This window comes from Lepisosteus platostomus, chromosome 22, assembly GCF_059453375.1.
Source record: "Lepisosteus platostomus isolate fLepPlt1 chromosome 22, fLepPlt1.hap1, whole genome shotgun sequence".
Taxonomy (NCBI): domain Eukaryota; kingdom Metazoa; phylum Chordata; class Actinopteri; order Semionotiformes; family Lepisosteidae; genus Lepisosteus; species Lepisosteus platostomus.
Genome location: NC_142632.1, coordinates 1,562,270 through 1,576,517, shown reverse-complemented (window position 1 = coordinate 1,576,517; position 14,248 = coordinate 1,562,270). Strand labels below are relative to the sequence as shown.

Below are 14,248 nucleotides of genomic sequence, written 5' to 3'. Positions count from 1 at the left end.
CAAGCCAGGTAGGACTCAAACCTACAATCTTCTGATCCGAAGTCAGACGCGTTATCCATTACGCCACTGGCCCATAGAACATGCGCTTGAACTCCACCACAGAGAGCTCTACACTGCTACTAGTAGTACACTTCCCCATCTAAAGCTGATTGCAGCTGTCAATCATTTCGCAGCCACCCCCCCTCTTCATCTTCTCTCTGCCTTAAGCGTCTCCGCCACTCTCTCTTGACATTTCATGTCAGCATGTCAGAAGTCCGAGTGACGTTTTTAATGGCTGAGTGAGGGCACGATGCTGAAGCAGAGAGGCCACTTCAGCCAGAGAGACTTGTGCTAGGTGAGATCTGAAAAACGGACTCGCAACAGAAACAGACCAAAAAAGTATCGGTGAGATCAAAAGGCAAATGCAACATCCAGCAGAGGGCGTCTAAAGATTAGGGAACGGGCGACTGAAATCCATATGAGGCAAACTTTCCGGCTGTGTACTGCAGCTGGCCTCGTTGGCGTAGTTGGTAGCGCGTCAGTTTCATCGTCTGAAGGTCCTGAGTTTGATCCTCACACGGGGCAGGGCTGCTTCCTCTCTTGCTCTTTTCAAACACTTGCGGCAACTGTTCGCTCATAACCACGTCTGGAATGCGTGACCTTTACACGGGGGAGAAGCAACGCCGCATCCCTTTTCTAAAGAACATTCACATTCAGAAATAAGTCAAGAAATTTGCCATTACTTTAGCTCGCGCTGCTGTCAGCCTGCCCATGTTGCCAAAGAAAGATTCACTCGGCGTCAACATGACAGAACAGCGATCACTTGAAAACACTGTTCCACACTCCGTAAGCAAGAACTTCAGTGTTTGCAGTCACCCGATATGCCGATAGTCAAAGGAGCACAAAACACGAAGCGTCAAAGACAAGATGAGTTGATGGAAAGAGCGTTGAATTGATGAGCACAAAAGTTCAGCTCGTACAATAGGCAACGAAGGTCCCGGCGTCATCATCGCACTTGAAAGGACTGCCTTGCAGACTAAGGGCAGTGGGAGGTTGCTGTTTTGAGATGGAGGCATTGGGATGGTGGGCCGAGATCTATTCTTCTTAAGGAATTCTTCATCGTGAAAGATCGGTCCACAGGTCATCCAAAGAACTTACAAATTTTTGGGACTCAGGGAATCACGTGCTTCCGGAAGGGAGTGAAGTGCTCAAACACATGACATGCCCCCTTGATCTCACATGCACAATTCTGCTGCAACATGCACAGCTACCGTCCACACCAGGCAGTGGGGCTTCAGCAGAATTTGCAACGCCACCTGCAATTACATATCCAGCTGCACACATATACATGGCCCCTCTGTCCTTTTCAGGATCTCAAAAAAAAGCATAGCGTGGTTTTCCTGCAACCTGATTGACCGCATCTCCCTCAGAATGTGCCCCGTTGCATTCATTGGTGAAGCAGGACGGAGGCTAACGGGCATGCCAGAACAGTTAGGCTCAGCGATCTCTCCAAAATATTGTGGTTGTAGTGGAAGAAATATGGTTTAAATTGTACCTTGGTATTTCAAACTCTCTCTAGAATGTTATCCATTTCTATTTTATTTTGACAGGAACTGGCTAATGACACTGGATGAAAAGAGAAGAAAGAAAACACAACGTTTCGGCCGTGGAGCCTTCTTCAGGTGTGAGGGCTCCACGGCTGAAATGTTGTGTTTTCTTTCTTCTCTTTTAAGCATGGAATAGACCTATTACTTGTTCCTTTGCAGCCTACGCATGCTGACACAGCTCCCCACCTGAACTGCTAATGATGCCTGGTAGTTTGTGGTACTTGGGTATTGTCTTATGTTTGCTCAAACTGCATATGTGTGATTGCATATTTTTGGGAATTTTCATATGTCAATATTTAATTCACTGACATTCCTGTATGCTTGGAAGAAAGGTAGATTGGATTTGGCACAGGACGCCTGCCCATATTTGTTGATCATTGTTGGGCTGGAAAAACAATGATAAAAAGTGTATGAAAAAAGCTCTCTCCAATATTTCCCTTCTCTTCGCCATGGTTACACTGCCCGTTCTTTCCGTCTTTTGTCCTTCTACAAAGATTCCAGGGCTCTTTTTCCACCATAATATCAGAATTTGTTTTTTTCTCTTTTAAAGGCTGTAGGTGGGGTGTGATGGACTGTACCACTATCATAGAAGATTTTTTCAGGACACATCGCAGTTCCATAGTAGAATTTATCAATAGTAGAATTCCATAGGACATTATTTACCAACGTATTACCCAGTGTGAGACTCTGCCAGTAAACCTCAGAGCATTGAGTTCTCCACTGATAAAGATGGCTGTCTGAAGTCATGAAATCCACTGCTGGGATGCCTGAGAGACAGTAATTGAATCTTGGCTGGAATTAGGCTTTCTATTAGTGTTGATCTTTGGGAATTATGTGGTAAAAAGGGAAAACTCCTTTACTTTAGTCACTTTGAATGTTCAAATGTACAGAACCTGTAAAACTAAGCAATGAAAAAAATCCATCACCACTCTCATGATAGCATAACTCATAGTCTCTGCTGTTGTGTAACAATACACACTTTCAATTTTCTTATCGCCTGTCTCCAGAGAGAATGTTGTTAGTGCTGATGACCTTGAATTAGACCTTGTTGACTCTGTAAAACAATCTTCCTCTGCTTAGATTTTCACTCAGATTGATTTTGTTCTCAGATTATTCCTGGCAGGACTGAGTTTCTAGGAAATGAAAAGTGAAAGAAAAAGTACAGAAGATCAGCCCTTGAATATACAACATTGTGCAGTGAGATTGTTAAATGTATTAGCTGCTATCCTGTGCTAGAGCCTGTCGTGGTAAGCAGTGGATGACAGGATCTAGCACAGATACTAATGAAACACTGTTAATGAAAGATAAAACACTTGAGTCTTATTTTAGTTTTCCATTTCCCTTTCATTTGTGATGTACTGTACAACAGGCCACAGAACATGCACAAAAACAGATATGCACACATTCACACCAGGCAATGACAGTCTGCCCAGTCAGAATCTGAGCTGAGGTATCAGAATTCTGAATTCCCTGAATTCTGTCATGGATCATCCACAATAAGGGCAATGTTTGAACACGAGGATCCCCAGGAGAGAGCCTAGTAACATAAATCTTGGAGCAAAAGCAGATGATTAACTTCATAGTTTGTGTGGTTGAGCCAAAGTTGAGCATGAGGATATGTGAGTCACCATTCTTAGAAATGGATCCAACTTCAGACAGGCGTCAAAAGTAAGAGTATACAGTGCTGGGGCAATGACACTTCAATGATCAGAAGGATAACAAGAGTTTTAATGCATTGAAATTGATTTTCTGGTGATGCACACTGTCATGGAACTATTAATTTTTTAAGGATCACTTACTGACGTCAGACAGCTGCCAATTCTCCAGACTGGAAGGATGAACAGTTTATCCCCCTAGGTACCATATTTCCATATTTTGAAGCATTGGAATAATACATGTCATACAGCAACATAAAAACAGGAAGACAAGTATCACAGCCCCTATAATCGGTGTTAGTAACTTAAAAGAAAAACATTCCCCCTGGCCCAAACAGTGATTCTAACCAGGAGAGAAAAGCCGGTGTATCTTTTATGCCTCTCTCTTTATTCACCTTGTCTTTTAGTTCTTTCAAATGCTGAATAGCGAGCGTAAGATTTCCGTAATCATAGTCATTAGCTGGAATATATGTACAACAGGAGTCTCCTACTAAAGCATAGACTCCTCCAGATGCTGCATTTTGAAGGTCCAGCACGAACCTGTTCTGAAGTGCCATTAATCTAACTCCCCTTAATTCTTGTTTGATAGCGTCTAAGCCTTCTAACGTGATATTAATAAAAGAGTACATTTCATAAAAAGTCGCATGGGTGAGGCTGTAGAATGAGGCATTAAAGCACATATATAACAAGATGCATTACATTTCTTTAACTTTACAGTATGATTTATAAATTTATACCACAAATTACTCATATCCCCCTCATTATCAGTTTCATTCAGCCAGTTTGTATACAAAGAGGCTTCGTGTTTAGATTCTTCCTCTTTTGGGGTGGTGACAGGCTTCTACATAAAAAGGAAAAGGGCTGTGCACATCAGTCCCAAGCAGGTTATCCCCATCTGTCCTTGTGGAGACATCACTCCTGCGCTTTGCTCAGTTCGTTTGTGACCTTTTTACAGTGGGAAGCATGAATCCAGGGCACCATTTCTGTGACCTTCACAGCAGTGGCAGTGGTCAGCAGCACCTGGTACAGCCCCCTCCACCTGAGTGAACACCATTTCTTTTTCCTGAAGTCTTTCACCAGAATCCAGTCTCCTTATTCACTCATTAGTTCTTACAGCACAGGTAAATCCCTGTGGGCTGGAGCCCAGCATAATCTTAGGCTTTTTTGGTCAACATTGGTCAACAGATTGGTCAACAACTGGGTAATAACTCTTAGAAAAATCTACACATTGTTCCCCTGCCTCAGCTGTGACGTTTTGCAGAACAATTCTAGCTGAAGTTGTAAAATTTCTCTTTGTTCCGTTCCTGCAAAACATCTTATTATGAACAAACAAACCACAATAATCATTTGCATCTAGGGGAATCACTCCCAAGGGTAACCCCCCTTAAAGCTATATTGTTCTACCCATCAGGTTCTGCCACTAGATAAGAGAACCTTTCCCATGAAATCATTTTTTGACCTTCATGATCCCTTCAGGGCGTACAATTAGCACAGAAGCAGCAGCTTTAGTCCACATGTTTTTCAAACAGGATATTAACGATATGATCATAACGAATAATACCAGACCCACAAATATGTATTGAACCAGAGACCCTCTCAATGTTCCTAGCACAGACTGTAGCCATGCACCAATGCCCCAATCGTCTGGATTATAATTATGATATATATTTTTCTTCATCATAGTGCTTTGCTAAGTCCTAGCAACCTACAATACTACAATAGAGAATTAGCAAATTCAACAATCCATTCGTCCAGCTAAATTCGTCCCCCCAGGAAGTTTCATTGATTGGCCCGTGATGATATCAAACAGGCTGTTACACAGTTCTGTTTGATCCAGCCCGCATCCCATGGCGTTCCTTCAGTCTGATGTCTAGTCGATCTTTCAGAGATCTGTTCCTTCATTCCACTGTTCCAGCAGACTGAGGGTGATCTCAGTCCATCTCACTCCGAACAATGCAGCCACAGCCTGACACACCTTCCCTGTGAAGTGTGTTCCTTGATCATAATACAAGGGGCAGGGCAGTGCCCACCGAGGGCTTATCTCTGTTATCAAGTGTTTGGTAGACACAGAGGCAGTGGCAGCAACCCACCGGGAAAACAGATTATAAGAGCCCAGGTTTCCCTTTACAATTTTCAATTTCCCAGGTTTGAAAGGTTCCTCAGGAGCAGGCCTTTTGAGCTGTTGCACCCGCACCTGAACTGTAGTTGAGTTCCTTTGATAAACATTACATCCACATTAGATACCACATAAGTGGTTACTGCTTCAAACCCGGTTCTCACCCAGTTTTGGGTAACCGGCACACCATTTGACTCCCACCTGGGTGTCCAACAGAGTGCATTTGTCGGGCTATAAAGGGCATTAGGCTGTGAGGGCATGCAGGGCGTCTGGTGTGCTGTCAGCTCCACACCCCATCATCCTGCAGCCCCATAATCTTTTCTAACCATGTCCATTTCTCTGCTTCACAGAGGTCTCAGACTACTGTTCTACAAGTATTGCTCACCTGACAGTTGCATCTGCAAAGTTGTTCCCTCGAGTTACTGGAAACATTTCTTTATTATGTGATTTACACATTACCACAGCTACTTCAGTCAGTAGCTGCAAAGCTTCTAATAGTTCAGAGATAAACCCAGCATTCTTAACTGGAGTCCCTGCCGTGTTGAGAAAATCCCTATTCCTCCACCACCATCCAAAATTGTGGCATGCACCAAATGTATATATAGAGTCTATATACATATGCAGCCATTCAAAACAAGCGGGGTATGCTGCGGTATAACACGGTGGGAGTGTCGCAGTATACCGCATCATACCGGACGCAAATTAGATTATGTTAATAGTATCCGGAATCACCTTGTAAAATCGCCAGGTGGAGCTAATAAAGGTTAACCTCTCCTGTACAGCATTTGAGCTGTCACCAGAAAACGTCAGTTTTGAATCCTGATCACTGCTGAGGGACAATCTTTATTCAATTAAGAATTTAAGGTGTATACTCTTTAGACTTTTAAATTTAAACAGTGTATTACAGCATGTTAATCATTAAACATTAAAAAGGCGGTATATTTTATAAAAGCAAGATTGTTCTGTTGGACAAAAGTACACAACCTACCACCTTTATCATAAATATTTTAAATATGCAGGAATATTTTATGCATCAAAGTCTTTACTGAAGATATTACTAAGAGTATTAATAATGAATGACCTTGGACAAGCTGTAAGCTCAAAGTATTACCCTGGTCCACATTCTTTGTAACCGTCTTTGTAAACGAAAAGAGTTTATTTTTTCATTGACAAAAAGTAACACCACAGCATTTAGTTGATCCGATCACGCAAGCCCAGGCCGCCTTCAAGGCCTCTGCCCTGCCGGTCATGGTTGGCAATACACCTGGCCTTACAAACGAGCCAGTGGGGCCCGTTCAGCTCCGGGCTCATCGCCTGCGGCTCACGGCTTGCGAGCGTGCCCAATCCGTGCGATAACTCGGAAAACACCCGGCCACACTGTGCCGGAAACGACGCACTCTGGAAAGCCGCTATGCAGGCAAGGTCCCAAGATCCCCTGCGGCCGGACACTTCCTGCCCCCCAAAGAAAAGCACGCCAATCAGACGGCCGGAGACCGAGGACTCGCGGAGCAGACGACCACAATCACCATTACAAGAGCGATTGCGAACGTGCTTGGTTTCTCTCTTTGACCAACCCAGCTGCGACCCAACCGAAAGCAGAGAAGCACAAAAATTGCATGGAACTCATTCATGCTCCTCTCCACGGAAATCTTTAGTAAAAGGCGAAAGATTTGTACGAGATGAAGAGAAACCAGAGTGCGTGGCTGCACAGCTGCAGGAGCCCAGGCCGCCTTCAAGGCCTCTGCCCTGCCGGTCGTGGTTGGCAATACACCTGGCCTTACAAACTAGCCAGTGGGGCCCGTTCAGCTCCAGGCTCATCGCCTGCGGCTCTCAGCTTGCGGCCGTGCCCAATCCGTGCGATAAGTCGGAAAACACCCAGCCACACTGTGCCGGAAACGACGCACTCTGGGAAGCCGCTATGCAAAGCGAGGTCCCAAGATCCCCTGCGGCCGGACACTTCCCGCCCCCCAAAGAAAAGAGCGCCAATCAGACGGCCGGAGACCGAGGACTCGCGGAGCAGACGGCCACAATCGCCATAACAAGAGCAATTGTGAACGTTTTTGTTTTCTCTCTTTGACCAGCCCACCCGTACCCCACCCGAAGGCAGGGAAGTGCAAAAATTGCAGGGAACTCATTCATGCTCCTCTCCACGGAAATCTTTAGTAAAAGGCGAAAGATTTGTACAAATGAAGAGAAACCAGAGTGCGTGGCTGCACAGCTGCAGGAGCCCAGGCCGCCTTCAAAGCCTCTGCGCTGCCGGTCGTGGTTGGCAATGCACCTGGCCTTACAAACTACCCAGTGGGGCCCGTTCAGCTCCGGGCTCATCGCCTGCGGCTCACGGCTTGCGAGCGTGCCCAATCTGTGCGATAACTCGGAAAACACCCGGCCACACTGTGCCGGAAACGACGCACTCTGGGAAGCCGCTATGCAAAGCGAGGTCCCAAGATCCCCTGCGGCCGGACACTTCCCGCCCCCCAAAGAAAAGAGCGCCAATCAGACGGCCGGAGACCGAGGACTCGCGGAGCAGACGGCCACAATCACCATTACAAGAGCGATTGCGAACGTGCTTGTTTTCTCTCTTTGACCAGCCCAGCTGCCCGCCACCCGAAAGCAGAAAAGCACAAAAATTGCAGGGAACTCATTCATGCTTCTCTCCACGGAAAACTTTAGTAAAAGGTGAAAGATTTGTACGAGATGAAGAGAAACCAGAGTGCGTGGCTGCACAGCTGCAGGAGCCCAGGCCGCCTTCAAGGCCTCTGCCCTGCCGGTCGTGGTTGGCAATGCACCTGGCCTTACAAACGAGCCAGTGGGGCCCGTTCAGCTCCGGGCTCATCGCTTGCGGCTTACGGCTTGCGAGCGTGCCCAATCCGTGCGATAACTCGGAAAACACCCGGCCACACTGTGCCGGAAACGACGCACTCTGGGAAGCCGCTATGCAAAGCGAGGTCCCAAGATCCCCTGCGGCCGGACACTTCCCACCCACCAAAGAAAAGAGCGCCAATCAGACGGCCGGAGACCGAGGACTCGCGGAGCAGACTGCCACAATCGCCATAACAAGACCGATTGCGAGCGTTTTTGTTTTCTCTCTTTGACCAGCCCAGCCGTACCCCACCCAAAAGCAGGGAAGCGCAAAAATTGCATAGAACTCATTCATGCTCCTCTCCACGGAAATCTTTAGTAAAAGGCGAAAGATTTGTACGAGATGAAGAAAAACCAGAGTGCGTGGCTGCACAGCTGCAGGAGCCCAGGCCGCCTTCAAAGCCTCTGCGCTGCCGGTCATGGTTGGCAATGCACCTGGCCTTACAAACTAGCCAGTGGGGCCCGTTCAGCTCCGGGCTCATCGCCTGCGGCTCTCAGCTTGCGGCCGTGCCCAATCCGTGCGATAACTCGGAAAACACCCGGCCACACTGTGCCGGAAACGACGCACTCTGGGAAGCCGCTATGCAAAGCGAGGTCCCAAGATCCCCTGCGGCCGGACACTTCCCGCCCCCCAAAGAAAAGAACGCCAATCAGACGGCCGGAGACCGAGAACTCGCGGAGCAGACGGCCACAATCACCATTACAAGAGCGATTGCGAACGTGCTTGTTTTCTCTCTTTGACCAACCCAGCTGCGACCCACCCGAAGGCAGGGAAGCACAAAAATTGCATGGAACTCATTCATGCTCCTCTCCACGGAAATCTTTAGTAAAAGGCGAAAGATTTGTACGAGATGAAAAGAAACCAGAGTGCATGGCTGATTAAGGCCATTTAAGGCCTTAATCTGGCAATTAAGGCCCACACCGATCCTGAGCCTCAGAACTCCGGGCGCAATTAAGGCCCAAACCAGTTCTGACCTTCAGAACTCCGGGCGCAATTAAGGCCCACACCAGTCCTGAACTTCACGGTAAGGGTCCAAAACCCGTTCAAAAACTCCACGCGCAATTAAGGCATAAACCAGCTTCGAACGCCTGTACACAATACCGCGGAACCCCTGCCAGACCAAATTCTGGGCTTACAGCAAACAACCCATTACATACACCGGTGTCTTCCCCGGGCCAGAGGAATTCAGAAACTCACGTTTACTCCGTCATCTCGGGCGATTCTCGCAGGGAGCAGAGATTTCCCAATCGGTCAGAGAGAGTCGGGACTTTTAAATAAAAGAGGAGTCCTTACCTCTTAGTTATGTGCGCGCTGACCATCTCTCCTGCCGATGGGAAGTTCTGCGCCTTCTGGAGCATCCGCCGACTACGCCAAATTTGTTGTAACAGAAGAAATAAGGTTCTTGATCCCGAGATGAAGTAAAACAGATGAGTTTATTGCATGCAAGGAACAATAAAGCCAAAGTCTTGTTTCCCGCAAGAAACAACAAAACCGAAGTATTGTTCCCCGTACTGTTACAAACTTTTGGGTTATATAGTGTTTTCTTCTCCGTTTCTGACGTCACTCGGTCTGATGGTAAAGAGGGGGGTTCATGGTATTTGGCCAGTTTACGATGTTCTGGACAAATGGTCAGTTTAACATTACACCCAGGGGGGTTCCTAGCTTGCATCTGCAATCCTTATCAGTTAACCCCCCTTTCCTGCCATAAACCCCAGTTTGTGACTTGAAAGTCTAAACCCCCTACAGAAAGGATTAAATTCAAACCCCCGTCTCCACATCTTTCTTCAGTATCTTAATAAAGTGAAGGAGCTGCCCCTTCGCCAAGGCGGTGTGGGGCAGAATGGACAACATAATGCAACTCCTGGAAACGAATGCGGTGCTCAGCTACCAGTACATTCTGCTGGGGCTGGCACCTACCGGACTGGACAGGGGGACGCAGTTCCTGATGTGGCTGCTGCTGTCCCTCACAAAGAAAGGCCTGTGGGACGCGAGAAACAATCTCATCCGGCACAACAACAAGTGGGGAGCGAGGGAGCTGGAAGAGAGGATCCTGGCGGACCTCAGGAGGAGGATGAAGCGCGACGTTGCTAAATGGGGTTTCCCCACGGCAAAGGAGCACTGGAAAGGCCTATGGACCCTGTACAGGGATTAATGGTTTACAGCAAGCGGTAGGGTTTGGAGGGACTCTCATAATAGCGCAAATCCGCCCACCCTTGCAAGGATTGATAACGGACAATCACCGCCGTTCCGCCGATGTTTTAATTTTGTGGAGTGTTATCGTGTGAGACGTTTCCCTTTGAGATGTGTTTTTTTTCGGAATAAAGTATATTTTATAAGAAAAAAAAAAGATTGTACCATAAAGATTTCCATGGAGAGGACTATGGTTTCCTGCAGGACTATGCCGGTAGGAGGACCAGGTTCCACAACTTCAAGGGGCTGTGTCGAGGCGATCCACAGTACTGTCAGGACCAGCCCTGGCAGTTTTAGGATTCCCATTCTGGAACATAGATGAGGCACATGGTACAGTTCCACTATAATTTTGAATATATTTTCCTAGCAGGACCTACAGTACAGTACCTAACTACCTGCAGCTACAAAGGGGCACCCCCCTCTTTGATCGGGTTTGGACGTTTAACCCTATTCTGTGTTCTCCGGCGCCATTTGAGGTGGGCGATACAACCGGAGGTGGTTGCGATGCACCCACTTGTAGACCAGAGATTGCCTTCCCTTCTCAATCTGAATTCGATAAGCTACCGGTGATACCTTATCGACAATCTCGTGGGGTCCTGTCCAACTGGGTAAGAACTTCCGGGCCACCCCTGTGGGTTTGGCAAATTGGAAGTACAGGACCTTGTCTCCTACTTGGAGTTCCTGGTTAACTGCCTTTCGGTCATAGTATGCTTTCCTACCCTCTGCACTCCTTCCCAGATTGTTCTGGGCAAAAGCAAAGGTTGCCTGCAGATGTGCTCGCAGGTCTGACACATACTGATGGGCCGTAGCAGCCCCCGTCGTGCTCAGGTCCTCCACCCCATAAAGACAGTGTAGGGGAAGAGTCATCTTCCGACCTGTCATCATCTCAAAAGGTGGGACCCCCGTAGAGCAATGGGGCTTACCTCGGATGGCCATCAGAACCAGGGGCAGCTTAATGTCTCAGTCCCTACTGCTGTTGGAGACAAACTTTTTGAGCATACTAACCACCGTTCGGTTTGCCCTTTCTGCCTGGCCCGAGGATTGAGGGTGGTAGGAGATATGCAACTGGGTCTTGACCCCAAGCATATTCCACAGGGTTGCCATTACTGTAGCTGTGAAATGGGTTCCCCGATCCGAGACCACGGTCAGGGGGAATCCCCATCGACTGAACACATGGTTCACCAACAGCACTGCAGTTGTCTCTGCCGTGTCGTTGGGTGCTGGGAGGCACTCAATCCATTTTGTGAATGCACACGTAACAGTGAGGAAATATTTGTTCCCTCTGGATGACCTCACCAGCGGCCCCACCCAATCCATTTGAAGATTGGACCAGGTGAATGTCATGCCCTTTTTCTGGAGTGGTGCACGGTGCAAGGGCCGTGATGGTTGGAACTGGCTACACGTCAGACACCCCTTTACATACGCGGCGATGTCTTGGCCCATGTGAGGCCAGAATGCCACCTGCTGGATAGTGTCGTATGTAGCCTTGATTCCCCGGTGACCCCCACAGGGTTCGTCATGAGCGTGTTGGATCATGACCCCCCGATGACAGTGGGGAACTACCCACTTTGGGACACCTTGTGCAACTGGTACACAAACCAACAACCCCTTTATAATTTTTAGGTTGTCTTTCACCTCTGCCAGCTCCTTCAGCTCCAGAGACTGGCTCAGCACCTGCTCCGAAAGAGGTTGACGCACTGGGTCAGCGATATGCTGATACATTTGCCCAATTGCTGGGTCCTGTTTCTGCATTTCCGCAAGATCGGTGTTAAAACCCTGTGACCCAAGCACTACAGATTGAGGGTCAGCTCCGACATCCTGTCTAGCCCTGCTTCGGGTAACCGCCTTGACCTCAGCCACGAATTCTGGGGGTAGCCATTCCTGCTGGAACTGCCAGGGTTCACCCTCTAAGGCGCCAGATTTGGCCAACCGGTCGGCCTCATCATTCCCGTCTTTGTCGGGTCCCTTCACCTGGGAGTGTCCCTTCACCTTCCTCCAGTAAACCATCATTCCAGCCTCGGTCGTGAGCTTGTCACTGGCCAGGAACAACTCTTTGTTCTTTACTTCCTTGCCCCGGGCATTTTTCATGCCGTTACCCTTCCAATACGGAACGTGAGACACGAAGCTATGTCGGGCGTAGTTCGAGTCACTACAGATGACAAACTGTTTAAGGCCATGTGTCAGGGCCTGCTGGAGGGTGATCAGCACCCCAGCTACTTCCGCATACTGACTAGTCTTTGGTCCTAGCTTATAGCGGGTCGGCCCACAGGGAGTATTGTCTTGCCAGACTACTCCTACCCCTGCTAGCACCTGCTGTTCGTGGCGAAAAGAGCAACCGTCAACATAGGCCATGGGTAAGCCCTGGCCCACGTTCTCATCGTAGTACCGATGATTGTTCGGTAGCTCAGCAGCGGGAATTGTTTCTGGAGCTTCCATGTCAGTGTCACAGCCGTGACACACTTGGCCCAAAGCCAGGCCCTGTCCCAGGTACATTTTCTTGCTCTGTGCATAACGTACCTCTATCTCATAGCCTTGTAGGGCCATCATTCATGCCACAATCCTGCTATTTGACACCCTGCCCGCTTTCAGTCTCTGGCTATGCAGGAATGTCACAGGTTGGTGGCAGGTTTCGATGATGATCTTTTGTCCCCCAACATAACTACGGAAGTGTTCTACCGACCAGACCGTAGACAACAGGGCCTTCTCGCAGTCCAAGAACTTTTGCTCCACTGGGCTCAGGGCTCGACTGGCATATGCCACCACCCTTCACTCTTGGTTATATTCCTGACTCAGAGCAGCCCCAAGGCAGTGCTCTGAGAACCCTGCTTCAAGGTAGAAGACCTTATTTTTGTCAGGGTAGGCCAAGCTCGGCGCACTACCGAGTCTGCGCTTCAGCTCCATCACAGCCTGTTCTGGGGAAGGCCCCCACTCAAAGGGCACGTCTTTCTGCAACAGCTTGTGGAGGGGCCTTGCTATTTCAGCGTAATCCTCAATGAACTGCTGGGAATAATTACATACTCCCAGAAAGCTGCGCAGTTCAGACAGGTTAGTGGGCGACTTCATATTCTGGATAGCTTGGACTCTGCTGGACTGTGGCTGTATGCCTTGGGCTCCAACCAACAGTCCCACGTACTCCACTTGGGTCCTACACCACTGTCCCTTAGCCAGGGACAGTTTGGCCCCTGCACAGGAGAGCTGGGTCAACACATGCCTGATCTCGGCCATGTGTTCTTCCCAGGTCTGACTCCTCATCAGAATATCGTCCACATAGACCAGGTTGCCCCTGGCGGCTGCATCACTCATGGCTTTGTGCAGAAATATGTTGAACTCCGCTGGGGAGTTGGAATACCCAAAGGGGCATCGATTCCAGGTGAACTGCCTGTTTCCAAAGGAAAAGGCCAGTTTGTACTGGTCTGTTGGTTCTACCTTAAGGGTCCAGAACCCATTGGCCACATCCACTGTGGTGAAATATTTCGCTGTTGTCACCTTGGATAACTCCTGATCTAGGTAGATCATTGGCCATCGTGACAAAGGAACCTGTTTATTCAGCTGCCGGTAGTCAATGGTCAGACGCCATTTACCATTGGGTTTCAGCACCGGCCACAGTGGGGAGTTATAAGTGGAGTTACACTCCCTTATGATCTGACGCTCTAGTAGAGCATCCAACGTCTGCTTTATGGACTCGTATGCCGTGAGGGGAATGCGATACTGCCTGACATAGGTTGGGCGGGCGCCAGGGGCCGTTGGAATGCGCACTGTGTTCAAATCCGTCACCCCGCAGTCATAGGCGTCCCGTGCAAACACTTCCCGGAAATCCTGGAAATTCTGACGCAGCTGCTGA

The 14,248-nt window shown here is 48.5% G+C and overlaps 6 non-coding genes across 6 annotated transcripts; all 6 read right to left on the bottom strand.

Moving 5' to 3' along the window:
• trnar-ucg (transfer RNA arginine (anticodon UCG)) lies at positions 1–73 on the bottom strand. Its single transcript has one exon. It is a non-coding gene; the product is annotated as a tRNA-Arg (tRNA).
• A 6,866-nt stretch (positions 74–6,939) lies between these two features.
• Positions 6,940–7,056, bottom strand: LOC148642785 (U5 spliceosomal RNA). The gene has a single exon (XR_015929259.1). It is a non-coding gene; the product is annotated as a U5 spliceosomal RNA (small nuclear RNA).
• Positions 7,057–7,447: 391 nt separating this feature from the next.
• Positions 7,448–7,563, bottom strand: LOC148642784 (U5 spliceosomal RNA). Its single transcript, XR_015929295.1, has one exon. It is a non-coding gene; the product is annotated as a U5 spliceosomal RNA (small nuclear RNA).
• Positions 7,564–7,956: 393 nt separating this feature from the next.
• Positions 7,957–8,071, bottom strand: LOC148642783 (U5 spliceosomal RNA). Its single transcript, XR_015929354.1, has one exon. It is a non-coding gene; the product is annotated as a U5 spliceosomal RNA (small nuclear RNA).
• Positions 8,072–8,462: 391 nt separating this feature from the next.
• Positions 8,463–8,579, bottom strand: LOC148642782 (U5 spliceosomal RNA). The gene has a single exon (XR_015929255.1). It is a non-coding gene; the product is annotated as a U5 spliceosomal RNA (small nuclear RNA).
• A 394-nt stretch (positions 8,580–8,973) lies between these two features.
• Positions 8,974–9,087, bottom strand: LOC148642781 (U5 spliceosomal RNA). Its single transcript, XR_015929265.1, has one exon. It is a non-coding gene; the product is annotated as a U5 spliceosomal RNA (small nuclear RNA).
• Positions 9,088–14,248: the final 5,161 nt, after the last annotated feature.